The sequence below is a fragment of the Mustelus asterias genome, chromosome 1 (genome assembly GCF_964213995.1).
Source record: "Mustelus asterias chromosome 1, sMusAst1.hap1.1, whole genome shotgun sequence".
Taxonomy (NCBI): domain Eukaryota; kingdom Metazoa; phylum Chordata; class Chondrichthyes; order Carcharhiniformes; family Triakidae; genus Mustelus; species Mustelus asterias.
In genome coordinates, this window is record NC_135801.1 from 138,170,269 (window position 1) to 138,189,696 (window position 19,428).

The window sequence follows — 19,428 nt, forward strand, 5'->3', positions numbered from 1 at the left end:
AGTTCCTCTTTTCAATGTGTAGTAGCTTTAATTTTTGTTTTAAGGCAACAACCAGGCCCATGCTGTATTTTAAAGAAAGCAGCTTGCGGATGGATTGCGTGGCACATTTTGGATTGCTGCACAGTCGCAAACCCGTGCAGCTTAAAGGGAACACCCTATCCCCAGACACTTCAAATTTAAAATTCTGTGTTGCATTTAAAACCCATTTGTTGCATTTAAAACCCATTACGATCTTCACCTTTCCTAATCTCTCTGACTTCCTCCCCCAACCCTCTGGGCACAAAATTCTGGATTTTTGGGTTTGGGCCCATGGTTTGCCCAAGCCCATTCAGATTGAAGTGGGTAAAAGCAAATAAATTGGTCTCCCCACCTGATCTGAATGATTACGCACAGGGATCTGTGCTTTGAGCGCTGGTCTCCTCTTCGCAAAGCTGTCAGCATGGTCCGCACATGGCAGGTGGAACCAGCAGGATTGTTTGCCAATCACTTAATACAGACAGCCTGCTTAATCATTGAAAATGATTGCTGCAATTGAAATTCCTGAAAAATGAACACTGAACCACACAGAGGGGGTCCAAAACTAGCAATGTGGCACTGGGGACATTAGTGGTGCAAGTGGGCAGGGAAGAGAGATGCCATAATCTTTAAAACTCCCACCACCTAGGGGCAACTCCTCCCCCCACCACCAAATGAATAGGTCTCACCCTTAAACACCACACAGGCATAAGTCTGAGGCCTCCAGTCAGAGGCCTCACCCCAAGCCCCTCCCCCACAACAGGACCGCACAGATATGGGGTCATCAAAGACTCTGCCTCCCTCAGGCCCCTCCCATTCAGGCCCTGCCTCTTGACAGTGCCACTGTAGCAATGCCCTCTGCCATCTTGGCACTACCACCCTGGCAGTGTAAATCAGGAATTGGAAGCCAGCTATAATTTCTTTAACAATAGATTCTAACATTTTCTCTATGACAGATTTGGAGCTCACTGGCCTGTATTTTCCTGCTTCCTGTCTCCTTCCCATTTGCTACTTTCCAATAAAATGGAATCTTCACTGAATCTAGTGAATTTTGGAAAATTAAAATCAACGCCTCAACTGTTTCACAAGCCATTTCTGTTAAGGCCTGAGGATGAAGTCTACCAGGACCCAGGGACTTGTCAGCCCACAGCTCCAACAGTTTGCTAAGTACCACTTCCTTGGTAATTGTGATTTTCTTGAGTTCCTCTCTCTCTCTCTTCCAATTTACGAGGGAGATGAGCAAAATAATAAAACCAGAATAAACCAGAGGGTAAAGGATGGTTAGTTTGCCAGCTCTCTGGAGGGGGAGGTAATGGCAAAGGATTAAAATGGCAAGCTTGGCAGAGCAGCATACAGGGCAGTGTTGATGGACATGCACACCGAGGTGCTCGGTGCATTGTGTTAGGGTTAGCAGCCTCCTGTCGCTGTCAAGTTGGCAGAGGGCATGAAGCAGAGCTTGCCCTCTCTGCAGTCTCTGCTCTACCTCCCTGTTGTGCTGCAGACCTTGAAGCACCGTGACTGCTGCCCCATTACCTGTCACAACCTTCATATGCACAGGTCACTTACTTGTCTGCAATCACTGAGGATGTGGAAACACTCTCTGGCAAATGCATCTCAACACCTCTATAAATGCTCTGGACCACTTTCAGACACTTTGCAACGTAAAAAAGGTTCTATAAAATTATCTACCGGGTGCCTTGCCCTCTAAATAATGCAACTGCGTGGCCCCTCTTGCTACTTCATGCTTCTTTTTTTCAGTTCTGGGCAACGAAGGCTTTGCAAGGGCCTAGATGACCCAGTTTTGTTGTCCTAGCGCCAGAACAGTCTGTTGGGCTGTGTGCAATGTAGGGCTGCTTCCACATGCCGAGTACCCAGCTACATGCACCCATATCAATGCCAACTGCTGTACATACAGGAAGTGACCTGCAGTGCAGTCAGACCCCAGGGAATCAAGCCTGCATAACTAGAAGCGTCTCTCCACAAATGAATTTCTCGACTTCTTAGGTACACTGCTGTCTCTATGTCCCACCATTCCTGGCTGTGTCTTCAGTGTCAAACTCCTTCAATAAATTTCCTCATTAACTTCTTTCTTTAAGACCTTCCTTAAAAGCCACCTCTGTGACAAAATCATTGGTCAGCCTTCTCATAGGTCCACCATTGGCTCAGTGTCTGGTTTTTCAATTCCGCCTCTGTGAACACTGCTCTGTGTTAAAGTGGAAACAAGATGTTTTGTTGTGTGCGTTTGAATCACTTCCTGTCCATGTTGCCCTGTCCCCTTTAATTATGATGTGGAGATATCGGCATTGGACTGGGGTAAGCACAGTAAGAAGTCTCACAACACCACGTTAAAGTCCAACAGGTTTATTTGGCAGCACTAGCTTTCAGAGTCTCAGGCTCCTTTATCAGGAGCCTGGTGTTGTGAGACTTCTTACTGCCCTTTAATTATGCCAACAAGTATCCCACGTGACAATCCTGTCAGATGCCTTTTAAAAGTTAATTTACATAATATTCACGGCATTTCTTTCCAAAACACAATCTCCAGGAATATCCTTGGAGACGCTTCTATAATGTGCCGGGTGTTGCTGGGATTGTGCTGGAAACCCCATTTACCAGAACCTGCTGGGACTTGTCACAATTCTCAGAAAGTTACAGCAACAACACAGGAGCAGTTCCAATCGTGCCCATTACATTGTCTAGACCTGCCTGTTTGCTCATTGATCCTCTCTATCAGCATAATGAGGATTCCTCCATGAGTTTCTCAGGAGGAAAACGTGAAACCTGCGGGAGCTAGTCCTACCAGGTTAAAAGAAAAAACTGAAAAAGAGAGTGGTGAGTTATCACATCATTTTCACTAACACAGTTGTGGACAACGTATCTTTAATTTGTCTCTTGACAAACATTCTCCTATGTCCATAAAAGAAAGCGCAAGGGAATCACAAACGCAATGATGTTATCATGCCTCAGATCTGATGCCCGCAAAATTATTAGTTTTTATTAAAACTGAATTTTTTAATATGAAACAACATGGTGTTTCTGTTGCAATAGCATCTGGTTCGATGGCTGCGCATGCAGGTTTGGATTTAGTAGTTTCTGAATTAAAAAGCTAATCCAACAGCAACATGATTTGAACTTTAACCAACGCTGATATGTGCCCGCCAATCTGCTCTACAATGAACAACAGTGCACAAATTCCAGCAACACTAGCTGTGTGAAATTTAGGAAAGGAGGAAGCAAGAAAAGGCAAGAAGAAATGAGAGAGTTATTTAGGACAAAAGGAAAAGTGTAAAAAAGGATCTGCTAATCACCTCAGGACACATTGTTGTACCTAGCAATACAGATGTGTAGTAGTAGTGATACTTACTGTCCCAGATGATCAAACAGGATCTAATAAGTCTTAACATTATAAGTCCATGGTAAACGTGAGGGAGGGTGGGGTGGACTTGCATAAGAAGCTGAATTGGTGTAGACCTAATGGGCCAAATGGCCTCCTTCTGCACAGTAAGAAGTTTAACAACACCAGGTTAAAGTCCTAGAGCTTGTTAAATAATAATAATAGTTAAAGCTTGGAGCTCCGAAAGCTTGTGTGGCTTTTGCTACCAAATAAACCTGTTGGACTTTAACCTGGTGTTGTTAAACTTCTTACTGTGTTTACCCCAGTCCAACGCCGGCATCTCCACATCATGACTACCATCGACACCGCAAACTGCCGGCTCCAAGTGGAGAGGATCTCCAAGAAGATCGCGCATATCGACACAGACATCAAGTTTCTACACATTATTCATGTAAATTGAGTCTGTGTCTTTATATGCCCTGTTTGTGAACAGAATTCCCACTCACCTGAAGAAGGGGCTTGGAGCTCCGAAAGCTTGTGTGGCTTTTGCTACCAAATAAACCTGTTGGACTTTAATCTGGTGTTGTTAAACTTCTTACTGTGTTTACCCCAGTCCAATGCCGGCCTCTCCACATCATGGCTCCTTCTGCACTACAGGGATTCTTTTTTTATTCTTGCTGGTGCATGGGCTGGCCAGCATTTATTGCCCATCCCTAGTTGCCCAAGGGCAGTTCAGAGTCAACCACATTGCTGTGGCTCTGGAGTCACATGTCGGCCAGACCGGGTAAGGGCAACAGATTTCCTTCCCGAAAGGACATTAGTGAACCTGATGGGTTTTTCCCAACAATTGACAATGGTTTCATAGTCATCAGTAGATTCTTAATTTCAGGTATTTTTTATTGAATTCAAATTCCACCAACTGCTGTGGTGGGATTCAAACTCGGGTCCCCAGAACATTAGTTGAGTTTCTGGATTAATAGTCTAGCGATAATACCACTAGGCCATCGCCTCCCTCTAAATTCTATGGTAATTGATTGGCAGAACAGCCTCAAGGGACTGAATGGCCTACCCGTATTGCTATTTTCTTAAGATTTGAGAGGATGTACCACCTATTTTCTGATATTTTCTGATACAAACAACAAGCCTCACACTTGGTAAATTTTACAAGATCTTGAATAAGCATAGAACATATAGAACATAGAAAGCCACAGCACAAACAGGCCCTTCGGCCCACAAGTTGCGCCGATCATATCCCTACCTCTAGGCCTATCTATAGCCCTCAATCCCATTAAATCCCATGTACTCATCCAGAAGTCTCTTAAAAGACCCCAACGAGTTTGCCTCCACCACCACCGACGTCAGCCAATTCCACTCACCCACCACCCTCTGAGTGAAAAACTTACCCCTGACATCTCCTCTGTACCTACCCCCCAGCACCTTAAACCTGTGTCCTCTTGTAGCAACCATTTCAGCCCTTGGAAATAGCCTCTGAGAGTCTACCCTATCCAGACCTCTCAACATCTTGTAAACCTCTATCAGGTCACCTCTCATCCTTCGTCTCTCCAGGGAGAAGAGACCAAGCTCCCTCAACCTATCCTCATAAGGCATGCCCCCCAATCCAGGCAACATCCTTGTAAATCTCCTCTGCACCCTTTCAATGGCTTCAACATCTTTCCTGTAATGAGGTGACCAGAACTGCGCGCAGTACTCCAAGTGGGGTCTAACCAGGGTCCTATAAAGCTGCAGCATTATCTCCCGACTCCTAAACTCAATCCCTCGATTAATGAAGGCTAGTACGCCGTACGCCTTCTTGACCGCATCCTCCACCTGCGAGGCCGATTTAAGAGTCCTATGGACCCGGACCCCAAGGTCCTTCTGATCCTCTACACTGCTAAGAATGGTACCCTTCATATTATACTGCTGCTTCATCCCATTGGATCTGCCAAAATGGATCACTACACACTTATCCGGGTTGAAGTCCATCTGCCACTTCTCCGCCCAGTCTTGCATTCTATCTATGTCTCGCTGCAACTTCTGACATCCCTCCAAACTATCCACAACACCACCTACCTTGGTGTCGTCAGCAAACTTACCAACCCATTCCTCCACTTCCTCATCCAGGTCATTTATGAAAATGACAAACAGCAAGGGTCCCAGAACAGATCCCTGGGGCACTCCACTGGTCACTGACCTCCACGCAGAGAAAGACCCCTCCACAGCCACTCTCTGCCTTCTGCAGGCAAGCCAGTTCTGGATCCACAAGGCAACAGCCCCTTGGATCCCATGCCCTCTCACTTTCTCAAGAAGTCTTGCATGAGGGACCTTATCGAACGCCTTGCTGAAGCCCATATAGACCACATCCACCGCTCTTCCTTCGTCAATGTGTTTGGTCACATTTTCAAAGAACTCAACCAGGCTCGTAAGGCACGACCTGCCCTTGACAAAGCCATGCTGACTACTTTTGATCATACTAAACTTCTCTAGATGATCATAAATCCTGTCTCTCAGGATCCTCTCCATCAACTTACCAACCACTGAGGTTAGACTCACCGGTCGGTAATTTCCCGGGCTGTCCCTGTTCCCTTTCTTGAATATAGGGACCACATCTGCAATCCTCCAATCCTCCGGAACCTCTCCCGTCTCCATCGACGATGCAAAGATCATCGCCAAAGGCTCCGCAATCTCCTCCCTCGCCTCCCACAGTAACCTGGGGTACATCCCATCCGGTCCCGGCGACTTACCAACCTTGATGCCATTCAATAGTTCCAACACATCCTCTTTCTTTATGTCCACATGCTCGATCCTTTCTGTCCACCGCAAACCAGCAGTACAACCACCCAGATCCCTTTCCACCGTGAATACCGAGGTAAAGTATTCATTAAGCACCTCCGCCATTTCTAACGGTTCCGCACAAACTTTTCCCCCTTCACCTTTTAAGGGTCCTATGCCTTCACATCTCATCCTTTTACTCTTGACATATTTGTAGAAAGCCTTGGGATTCTCCTTAATCTTACCCGCCAAGGCCTTCTCATGACCCCTTCTCGCTCTCCTAATTTCCTTCTTAAGCTCCTTCCTACATCCCGTATACTCCTCTAAATCCTTAACACCTCCTAGCTCTCTGAACCTTCTGTACGCCTCTCTTTTCTTATTCACCAGGTTCATCACAACCTTCGTGCACCACGGTTCCCGTACCCTACCAACACCCCCCTGTCTCATCGGAACGTTGTCATGCAGAGCTCCAGACAAACATTCCTTGAAAATCCTCCACTTTCCTTCGGTACTTTTCCCCAAGAATGCCTCCTTCCAATTTACCCGTCTAATTTCCTCCCTGATGACACTGTATTTCCCTTTACTCCAGAGAAACACTTTCCTAGCCTGCCTGATCCTATCTCTTTCCAATGCTATCGTGAAGGAGATAGAATTATGATCGCTATCCCCAAGATGCTCACCCACCGAGAGATCCTCCACCTGTCCAGGTTCATTAGCCAGCACCAGATCAAGTACAGCCTCTCCTCTAGTAGGCTTATCCACATACTGTGTCAGGAAACTCTCCTGGACACACCTAACAAACTCCTCTCCATCCAAACCCCTAGCCCTAGGGATATTCCAATCTATGTTTGGGAAATTAAAATCTCCCATCACGACAACTCTGTTATTCCTACATCTCTCCAGGATCTGTTTCCCCATCTGCTCCTCAACATCTCTGTTACTATTGGGCGGCCTATAGAAAACACCCAGCAACGTTACCGACCCCTTCCTGTTCCTCACCTCCACCCACAGAGACTCCGTAGTCAATCCCTCCACGGCGTCCACCTTCTCTACAGCCGTGACACTATCCCTGATCAACAGTGCCACTCCCCCCCCTCTCTTGCCTCCCTCCCTGTCCTTCCTGAAACATCTAAAACCCGGCACCTGAAGCACCCAGTCCTGTCCCTGAGACATCCAAGTCTCCGTAATGGCCACCACATCACAATTCGAAGCAGCAATCCACGCTCTAAGCTCATCCACTTTATTCACTACACTCCTGGCATTAAAATAGACACTAGCATGGTTTAGTCTTGCGGGGAAAAGAAGGGCTGCCTCACAGAAACATGTTTCCTGTTAGCTGGTCAATGCGATGTCATTTAAAGTTTCCATAGGCTGCACTATTGACTGTTTCTCCATCTTAGTTAAAAGAAGTCCTTGCCTTGCCCCATGCTTGTTGCTAAGTGGTGCTTCACAAGCTATATGATCAGTTGTCTCTCTATAAGCAGAGAGATGCCTATGGGCCTTGTGAACAGCAGCCTTCATGAACTGCAGCCCATTATCAAAAAGAAATGTTGGTGGGTAGCTGCAACAGAAGTGTAATTGGAAAAATGTTAATTCCAAAAATTAAGAAGCAATAATGCACAGTCATGGGGAGGCTGTGGCACAGTGGTATTGTCACTGGACTAGTAATCCAGAGACCCAGGGTAATGGTCTGGGGACCTGGATTCAAATCCCACCATGGCAGATGGTGAAATTTGAATCTGGAATTAAAAGTCTAATGATAACCATGAAACCATTGTCAATTGTTGTTAAAAACCCATCTGATTCACTATTATCCTTTAAGGAAGGAAATCTGCCATCCTTACCTGGTGTAGCCTACATGTAACTCCAGACCCACAGCAATGTGGTTGACTCTTAAAATGCCCTCTATTCAAGGGCAATTAGGGATGGGCAATAAATGTAGACCCAACCAGCGGCACCCAGATCTCATGAATGAATTTTTAAAAGTCTGTAGCTTAATGACAATGTGTAACTCACAACCAGGTTTTTGACTGTAGTTCTTAATTGGAGGAAATGCCAAACTGATTCAAAGTGTTGTGGAGATGAGACATTCATTGTCAGGGGGAGGAAAATCGATATAGGCCAATTGTTTTTGCATGAACCATGACCATTGTTGGCTGACCAGAGAATGACATTAGCAGTGACCATAGAAAAACCCACAGCCTTCTAGCTGGAGAGGCAAGCACAGCAGTGAGTAGCACTTTTGGGAATAACATTTGGATCACATTAAATCATTATAAAAACTTTCATTAGATTGTAAATGCAGCGCAACTAAAGAAGATTGCCTGAAATGGAATTGGCAAGTTATTAAAATAAAAAGTCTGTTTTTAAAAAAAAATATTCTTTATTTGCCATTGCAATCCAAATGGCTTTATAGTATTATTGTTTTGGCAGGAGGCAAAAGCAAATGTTCTGACTCTGCTCAGTAATGTAAACCTTTCTATCATTTATATCAAGACAACTCCTCAGAGTATCTATATTATTGATTATGTTGCCTACTCAACCCGAGCAAGGCTGTTTGGAAGCTTGAGGAACAGGAAGAAAGTGTTCCATTGATTCAATGGGATCTATTACCAATTTAAAAATAATTAGAGAGCTTTTATGAACCACCAGGTTGCCATTTGCTCCCCTTACTGATGCAGAGTTTTACTCTTTTTTTTGACACATACAAACATGAACCCATTGCATGATCTGAGGGATTTGAAAATAAACTGCAGAATATCATCCAAGCATGATTTCATAATACCATGAGGAATTTAGCTGTTCTAACTATAACTTATTTTTCTTTTGGTTTTATATCAATTAGATTGTTTTGAACTTTTCATAAATTCTGTTCTCCTTACCACAAGAAAGTCCATACAGATATAACTCTATACTCTGGTTTAATTTTTTTCTTGGAGCGAATTAAGCTTCAATGGAGAACAACATTAGTCATATCCTGTTGTGCTTCTATTCAGGCCAACTATGCTTTTCAATATTTAAATCTGAATTTCATTGGTATATCTGGAATGCTTTTTTGAGACTTACAAGTACACCACTGCCATTTTGCAACCAGTATCTTAGCACAGATGGTGTTAATTTTCATGATAGTGGGGTTCTACTTCAGTGGCAGATATGATAAAATACTGGAGAAACTCATCCCAGCACACTTCAACTCAATTTTGCCCACTAAATTAGTGAAAGAGCGAGCTAATGTTACAGTAAGGAAACCAGGCAATTGAGACCAGAGTGAACGGGACAGGACCTGTTTACCATCTGAATGAATGAAGGATTGAGAAACTATCAGAGCAAGGATTGGGAAAAAAATGTAAATTAGACCAACCTGTTTGATGTCAAATCAGGTATTGAAAGAGAAATCAAGAGAGAGAAAGAAAGATAGAAACAACAGACAGAGAAAAGACAGTCTTGCAAAACATTTTTAACATTTTTCTAACTTTTCTCACACTTACAGACAGAACCGAGAGTGGAAATAGAGGTGGAGCTGGAAGGGAATTGCTGGAGCCAGGGGAAAGAATAAACTGAAAAGCAGGCACAAGCGCCCAGTATATACCTTACAGACAGAGTCGAGAGAGGAAACAGACTGCTTCAGCTGCAGAGCACCGGGTCTGAAAAATAATCGAATCGAATCGTGCCATCCCAGAAAAGTCATAAGCTGATTGGCCTGTGAGCACCGCTGCTGACGGACTTAATTGGGGGAATATAATTAGTGGAAAGCCAACCTCCATGGGGTAAGAACAGATCGGAGCTGAATAAATTGGAGTCAAAGGTTGGCAAGAAAAATGGTAGCTGAACAATGGGCTGCCTTCAAAACAGAAAGAGTTTGGGCACACTCAAAGTGTATTCCCTCGAATGGGAAAGGTAGGGCAAACAAGCCCAGAGCATCCTGGATGACAAAGGAGATAGCTAAAGTATGCTTATGTCAGTTAGTTAGGGGGATAGTCCTCTTTGTTGCTTTGGAGAAAGGCAGAGGTGTGACTGGTGACAGGATTTTTGGGGTAAGATTGAATTTAAAGTACTTTTTCGCGGGTTTTATTTATTTATTTTAAAAATTTTGGCGCGAAACTGGCAGTGGCCGCGGGGTTTACTGGGAAGGGTCTTTTGAGTTTTTTTAGTGCACGGGAGGTTTAAAAGGCAGGCCCCACTATCTAACGGGCAGCGTTGGGAGCGGGCAGCGGAGTGAGAGGGAGCTGAATGAGAACTGAGGGGCTTTGGCTCATCGGGCTTAGGCAGAAAGGGCGAGCAGGGTGAGTTTCTTTTTTTTATTTATTTATAATTTACTTTTCTCTGTGTACCTTGGAAGAAAGGGTGAAATATGAGTGTAAAGCCAGTGTGGTGCTCACAGTGCAGTATGTGGGAGGTTCTGGAGGCACCTGGCCTCCCGGACATCCACATCTGTGAGGGGTGTGTCGAGCTGCGGTTCCTGAGGGCCCGTGTTAGGGAGCTGGAACTGCAGCTTGACGATCTTAGGCAGGTGAGGGAGAACGAGGAGGTGATAGACAAGAGCTATCATCAGGTGGTCACACCAGGGCTGCGGGAGGAGGCCAAGTGGGTGACAGCCAGGAAGGGTAAAACACGGGTGATTGAGAGCACCCCGGTGGAAGTGCCCCTACATAACAAGTACTCCTGTCTGAGTACTGTTGGGGGGGACAGCCCATCTGGGGGAAGCAGCAGTGGCCGTGTCTCCGGGGTGGAGTCTGGCCCTGTAACTCAGAGGGCTAAGGAAAGGAGGAGGAAGGCGGTATTAATCGGGGACTCGACAGTCAGGGGGACGGACAGGCGATTTTGCGGAGGCAGGCGGGAGTCTCGCATGGTGGTCTGCCTCCCTGGGGCTGGGATCCAGGATGTCGCTGGGCGAGTCCCAGAAATCCTGAGGTGGGAGGGAGAGGAGCCGGAGGTAGCGGTACATATTGGTACCGCTGATGTGGGTAAGAAGGGGGAAGGGAACATGAAAAAAGAGTATAGGGAATTAGGGAGACAGCTGAGAAGGAGGAAAGCAAAGGTAGTAATCTCGGGATTGCTGCCTGTGCCACGGGAAGGTGAGGAAAGGAATGGAGTGAGGTGGAGGATGAATGTGTGGCTGAGGGAATGGTGCAGGGGGCAGGGATTCAGGTTCCTGGACCATTGGGACCTCTTTAGGGGCAGGTGTGACCTGTATACTAAAAACGGGTGGCACTTGAATCCCAGGGGGACCAATATCCTGGCAGGAAGGTTGGCTAAGGCTACTGGGGAGAGTTTAAACTAGATAGGTTGGGGGGAGGGGATCAAAGCGACGTGACTGAGAGTGAGGAAGGTAGCTCGCAAACAGAGAAGGGTTATAGGCAGTGCAAGAGGGCAGGTGGACTGGGAACAGAGAAGGGGAGAGGTCAGACCATAGGATTGAGAGGTGTCTACTCTAATGCCAGGAGTATAGTGAATAAACAACTAGCTAAAGGAGGAGAGGGCTTGGGAGATGTTAGTAGCGCTTCAACAAACCGGGTCCAGATAAAGGCTGGCATAGACACTTTGCCTGAATGCACGGAGCATTCGAAACAAAGTAAATGAGTTGATGGCACAAATCCATACAAATGAATATGATCTAGTGTCCATCACAGAAACGTGGTTGCAGGGTGACCGGGACTGGGAACTGAATATACAGGGTTATCAGGCATTTAGGAAGGATAGACAGGTAGAAAAAGGAGGTGGGGTAGCTTTGTTAATAAAGGATAATATCAGGACGGTAGTGAGAGACGACATAGGCTCTAAGGAGCAAAACGTGGAATCGTTGTGTGTGGAGATAAGGAATAGTAGGGGGAGAAAGACACTGGTAGGCGTGGTCTATAGGCCCCCAAATAATAACTTAGAGATGGGGAGGGCTATAAACAAGCAAATAATGGATGCATGCAAAAGTGGAACGGCGATAATCATGGGGGATTTTAACCTACATATTGATTGGTCGACTCAAATTAGACGTGGAGGGCTTGAGGAAGAGTTCTTGGAATGCTGTCGGGATTGTTTCATTGAACAGTATGTTACAGAACCTACGAGAGAGCGAGCTATCTTGGATCTGGTTCTGTGCAATGAGACAGGTAGGATTAAGGATCTTCTTGTGAAGGATCCTCTTGGGATGAGTGATCATAATATGGTGGAATTTCTGATACAGATGGAGGGTGAGAAAGTAGGGTCCCAAACCAGTGTCCTCTGCTTGAACAGAGGGGAGTACGATAGGATGAGGGTGGAATTGGCTAATGTAGACTGGGCAAGCAGACTGGTAGGTAGGACAGCTGAGGAACAGTGGAGGATTTTTAAGGAGATTTTTTTAAAGTACTCAGCAAAAATATATTCCGGTGATAAAGAAGGACTGTAAGAAAAAGGATAACCGGACGTGGATAACGAAGGAAATAAAGGAGAGTATTAAAATAAAATCAGATAAGAACATAAGAACATAAGAAATAGGAGCAGGAGTAGGCCATCTAGCCCCTCGAGCCTGCCCCGCCATTCAATAAGATCATGGCTGATCTGACGTGGATCAGTACCACTTACCCGCCTGATCCCCATAACCCTTAATTCCCTTACCGATCAGGAATCCATCCATCCGCGCTTTAAACATATTCAGCGAGGTAGCCTCCACCACCTCAGTGGGCAGAGAATTCCAGAGATTCACCACCCTCTGGGAGAAGAAGTTCCTCCTCAACTCTGTCTTAAACCGACCCCCCTTTATTTTGAGGCTGTGTCCTCTAGTTTTAACTTCCTTACTAAGTGGAAAGAATCTCTCCGCCTCCACCCTATCCAGCCCCCGCATTATCTTATAAGTCTCCATAAGATCCCCCCTCATCCTTCTAAACTCCAACGAGTACAAACCCAATCTCCTCAGCCTCTCCTCATAATCCAAACCCCTCATCTCCGGTATCAACCTGGTGAACCTTCTCTGCACTCCCTCCAATGCCAATATATCCTTCCTCATATAAGGGGACCAATACTGCACACAGTATTCCAGCTGCGGCCTCACCAATGCCCTGTACAGGTGCATCAAGACATCCCTGCTTTTATATTCTATCCCCTTCGCAATATAGGCCAACATCCCATTTGCCTTCTTGATCACCTGTTGTACCTGCAGACTGGGCTTTTGCGTCTCATGCACAAGGACCCCCAGGTCCCTTTGCACGGTAGCATGTTTTAATTTGTTTCCATTGAGATAGTAATCCCATTTGTTATTATTTCCTCCAAAGTGTATAACCTCGCATTTCTCAACGTTATACTCCATTTGCCATATCCTCGCCCACTCACTCAGCCTGTCCAAATCTCTCTGCAGATCTTCTCCGTCCTCCACACGATTCACTTTTCCACTTATCTTTGTGTCGTCTGCAAACTTCGTTACCCTACACTCCGTCCCCTCCTCCAGATCATCTATATAAATGGTAAATAGTTGCGGCCCGAGTACCGATCCCTGCGGCACGCCACTAGTTACCTTCCTCCAACCGGAAAAACACCCATTTATTCCGACTCTTTGCTTCCTGTCGGATAGCCAGTCCCCAATCCATTTTAACACACTACCCCCAACTCCGTGTGCCCTAATCTTCTTCAGTAGCCTTTTATGGGGCACCTTATCAAACGCCTTTTGGAAATCCAAAAACACCGCATCCACCGGTTCTCCTCCATCAACCGCCCTAGTCACATCTTCATAAAAATCCAACATGTTCGTCAAGCACGACTTTCCCCTCATGAATCCATGCTGCGTCTGATTGATCGAACCATTTCTATCCAGATGCCCTGCTATCTCCTCTTTAATAATGGATTCCAGCATTTTCCCTACTACAGACGTTAAGCTGACCGGCCTATAGTTACCCGGCTTTTGTCTCCTTCCTTTTTTAAACAGCGGCGTAACATTAGCCGTTTTCCAATCAACCGGCACTACCCCAGAATGCAACGAGTTTTGATAAATAATCACTAACGCATCCACTATTACCTCTGACATTTCTTTCAATACCCTGGGATGCATTCCATCCGGACCCGGGGACTTATCCACCTTCAGTCCCATTAGTCTACCCAGCACTGCCTCTCTGGTAACATTAATTGTATTAAGTATTTCTCCTGCTGCCAACCCTCTATCGTTAATATTTGGCAAACTATTTGTGTCCTCCACCGTGAAGACCGACACAAAAAACTTATTTAAAGACTCAGCCATATCCTCATTTCCCACTATTAACTCCCCCCTCTCGTCCTCCAAGGGTCCAACATTCACTCTAGCCACTCTATTCCTTTTTATATATTTATAAAAACTTTTACTATCATTTTTTATATTAATTGCTAGCCTAGCTTCATAGTCTATCCTTCCTTTCTTTATCGCTTTCTTAGTCTCTCTTTGTTGTTTCTTAAATTTTTCCCAATCACTTGTTTCTCCACTATTTTTGGCCACTCTGTACGCAGCTGTTTTTATTTTAATACTCTCCTTTATTTCCTTCGTTATCCACGGCTGGTTCTCCCTTTTCTTACAATCCTTGTTTTTTGCTGGAATATATTTTTGCTGAGAACTGAAAAGGATCTCCTTAAAAATCCTCCACTGTTCCTCAGCTATCCTACCTGCCAGCCTGCTCTCCCAGTCTACCTTAGCCAATTCATCCCTAATCCTATCATATTTCCCTCTGTTCAAACAGAGGACACTGGTTTGGGACCAAACTTTCTCCTCTTCCATCTGAATCAGAAATTCGACCATATTGTGGTCACTAGACCCAAGAGGGTCCTTCACAATAAGATCCTTAATTCTACCTACCTCGTTACACAATACCAGATCCAAAATAGCTCGTTCCCTCGTCGGTTCCGTAACATGCTGTTCAAGGAAACTATCCCGACAGCATTCTAAGAACTCTTCCTCCATTCCACCCTTACCGACTTGAGTCTGCCAGTCAATGTGCATGTTGAAGTCCCCCATGATTATTGCCGTTCCGTTTTTACACGCATCCCTTATCTGCTTGTTTATAGCCCTCCCTACCTCAACATTATTATTTGGGGGCCTATATACCACACCTACTAGTGTCTTTCTCCCTCTACTATTCCTCATCTCTACCCATAATGATTCCACGTTTTGTTCCTCAGAGCCTATGTCATCCCTCAGTACTACCCTGATATTATCTCTTATTAATAGCGCGACCCCACCACCTTTTCCTTCCTGTCTATTCTTCCTAAACGCCTGATACCCCTGGATATTCATCTCCCAGTCCTGGTCACCTTTCAGCCACGTTTCTGTAATGGCCACTAGATCGTACCCACTCGTGCTGATTTGCACCATCAACTCATTTACCTTGTTCCGAATGCTTCGTGCATTCAGGCAAAGTGTCCTTATTCCAGCTTTTATCTGGACCCGCTTTGATGAGTCGCGAACACCCTCTCCCTCTACTCCCTTATCTAAATTACCGCCTTCATTCACTTGCACCCTCTCCTCTACCATTAATTTTGTAATTCCCCTTACCCCTGCATCCTCCACCCCATCAATTAGTTCCTTGATCCTAGTCAACTCTTCTAGCTCCCCTCCCCCCAACCTATCTAGTTTAAATTCTCCCCAGTAACCTTAGCCAACCTACCGGCCAGGATATTGGTCCCCGTGTACAGAGTGGCCAAAAATAGTGGAGAATTAGTGGATTGGGAAAGCTTTAAAGAAAAACAAAGAACGACTAAGAAAGCGATTAAGAAAGGAAAGATAGATTATGAAACTAAACTAGCTCAAAATATAAAAAATGATAGTAAAAGTTTTTACAAGTATATAAAAAGTGGCTAGAGTGAATGTTGGACCCTTGGAAGATGAGAGGGGGGATTTAATAGTGGAAAACGAGGAAATGGCTGAGACTTTAAATAAGTTCTCTGTGTCAGTCTTCACGGTGGAAGACACAAATAGTTTGCCGAATATTAGAGATCGAGAGTTGGTGGGAGGGGAGGTCCTTAATACAATTACTGTTACTAAGGAGGTGGTGCTTGGTAGACTAATAGGACTGAAGGTAGACAAGTCCCCGGGCCCGGATGGAATGCATCCCAGGGTACTGAAAGAAATGGCTGAGGTAATAGCAGATGTGTTAGTAGTAATTTATCAAAATTCGCTGGACTCTGGGGTAGTGCCGGCTGACTGGAAAACAGCCACTGTTACGCCGCTGATTAAAAAAGGAAGTAGACAAAAGGCGGGTAACTACAGGCCGGTTAGCTTAACGTCCGTAGTTGGGAAGATGCTAGAGTCCATTATTAAAGAGGAAATAACAGAGCACCTGAATAAGAATGGTTCGATCAAGCAGACGCAGCATGGATTCATGAAGGGAAAGTCGTGTTTGACGAATCTACTGGACTTTTATGAAGATGTCACTAGTGCGGTTGACAGAGCGGAACCGGTGGATGTGGTGTTTTTAGATTTCCAGAAGGCATTCGATAAGGTGCCTCACAAAAGGTTGCTGCAGGAGATTGGGGTACACGGAGTTAGGGGTAAGGTGTTGGCGTGGATTGGGGATTGGCTATCTAACAGGAAGCAGAGAGTTGGGATAAATGGGTGCTTTTCTGGTTGGCAGTTGGTGACCAGTGGCGTGCCGCAGGGATCGGTGCTGGGGCCTCAATTGTTTACCATTTACATAGATGATCTGGAGGAGGGGACTGAATGTAGAGTATTCAAGTTTGCTGATGACACGAAGGTGAGTGGGAAAGCGAATTGCGTGGAGGACGCGGAAAGTCTGCAGAGAGATTTGGATAGGCTGAGCGAGTGGGCGAGGATCTGGCAGATGGAATATAACGTTAGCAAATGTGAGGTTATCCACTTTGGAAGAAGTAATAGTAAATTGGAATATTATTTAAATGGAGAAAAATTACATCGTGCGACTGTGCAGAGGGACCTGGGGGTCCTTGTGCACGAATTGCAAAAACTCAGTCTGCAGGTGCAGCAGGTGATCAAGAAGGCGAATGGAATGTTGGCCTTTATCGCGAGAGGGATAGAATATAAAAGCAGGGAGGTCTTGCTGCAACTGTACAAGGCACTGGTGAGGCTGCAACTGGAGTACTGTGTGCAGTTTTGGTCCCCTTATTTGCGAAAGGATATATTGGCCTTGGAGGGAGTGCAGAGAAGGTTCACCAGGTTGATACCGGAGATGAGGGGTGTAGCTTATGAGGAGAGATTAAACAGATTGGGTCTGTACTCATTGGAGTTTAGAAGGATGAGGGGTGATCTTATAGAGACATATAAGATAATGAAGGGGCTGGATAGGGGAGAGGTGGAGAGATTCTTTCCACTTAGAAGGGAAACCAGAACTAGAGGGCACAGCCTCAAAATAAGGGGGGGCCGGTTCAGAACAGAGTTGAGGGGGAACTTCTTCTCTGAGGGTAGTGATCTCTGGAATTCTCTGCCCATTGAAGTGGTGGAGGCTTCCTCGTTGAATATGTTTAAATCACGGGTAGATAGTTTTCTGATCGATAAGGGAATTAGGGGATATGGGGAGCAGGCGGGTAAGTGGAACTGATTCGCTTCAGATCAGCCATGATCTTGTTGAATGGCGGGGCAGGCTCGAAGGGCCAGATGGCCTACTCCTGCTCCTAGTTCTTATGTTCTTATGTTCTTATGATAGACATCAGGTAGAAAATACAATTGAGAACCAGGCTGAATATGGAAGGTTAATAATGAGGTGAAAAATTCAATAAGAGAATTAGAGAGGGAGTTTGAAAAGAGACAGGCAGTCAATATAAAAGGGAATCCCAAAGTCTTCCATAGGCATATGAACAATAATAGAGACTGGTAAAAGGAGGAATGGGTCTGATTTGGGATCAACAAGGGAAGTTATGCATGAAGTCATGCATGCAGTGGTTAGCACTCATAGTGCCAGGAACCCGGGTTCAATTCCGGCTTCGGGTGACCGTGTGGAGTTTGCACGTTCTCCCCATACCAGCGTGGGTCTCCTTCAGGTGCTCCGATTTCCTCCCACAGTCCAAAGATGTGCACGTTAGGTGGATTAGCCATGCTAAATTGCGCCTTAGTGTCAAAGGGACTGGTAGATTTAAGACAGAGGGCATAGATGAGGTATGAATAAATACTTTGCATCAGTCTTCACCAAGAAGAAGATACTACCCAGGCCATGGTCATGGTGAAAAAGGAGGTAATTCAGACCGGAGAATGGTTCAAAATTGACAAGGAGGTAGTATTGGCTAGGTTATCTGTCAAAGGCTTTGCTGAAATCCACATAAACAACATTGACTGCACTACCCTCATCTACACTCCTGGTCACCTCATCAAAATATTCAATCAAATTTGTTATGCATGACCTCCCTTTGATGAAGCCATGCTGACTATCCCTGATTAAGCTTTGCCTCTCCAAGTGGAGATAGATGCTCTCCTTCAGATGTTTCTCCAATGGTTTCCCTACCATTTACACGAGACTCACTGGTCTGTAGTTCCCTGATTTATCGCTACAACCCTTCTTAAATAGCGGAACCATATCATCTGCTTTCCAGTCTGGCACCTCCCCCGTGACCAGAGAGGAATTGAAAATTTGGGTCAGAGCCCCTGCAATCTCTTCCCTTGCCCCCCACAGCAACCTAGGACACAATTCATCTGGACCTGGATATTTATCCACTTTTAAGGCTGCCAACACCTCCAATACCATGTCCTTCCTTATGTCAATTTGATTAGGGAAAGCTAGCATGGATTTCTAAAGGGCAAATTATGCTTCACTAGCACGAGTTTTTTGAAGAGGTAAGAAGAGGAACAATGAGGGCAATACAGATGATGTGGTATACATGGACTCCCAAAAGGCATCTAATGCAATGCCACAAAACGGACTTCTGAGCAAAGTTATAGTTCATGGAATATAAGGGACAGGAGCAACACAATGTAAAATTGGCTGAATGCTTCGAAACAAAGTACTGGTTAATAGATTTTTTTTGGGCTGTTGGGAGGTTAGTAGTGGAGTTCCCCAGGGGTCAGTGTTGGGACCCTTGCTCGTCCTGATATATATTAATGATGTAGACCTTGGTGTACAAGGCACAACTTCAAAATTTATTAATAGGGACATAACATACAAGAGCAAGAAGTTTATGTTGAACTTGTATAAGACACTAGTTTGGCCTCAACTGGAATACTGCATCCAGTTCTGGGCACCACACATTAGGAAGAATGTAACATCATTGGAAAGAGTACAGAAAAAATTCACACGAATGGTCCCCGGAATGAAGAATTTCATTTATGAAAACAACTTGGAGAAGTTAGACCTGTTTCCCTTGGAAAAGAGAAGGCTGAGAGGAGGTTTGATAGAGGTGTTCAAAATCATGAGGAGTTTGAACAC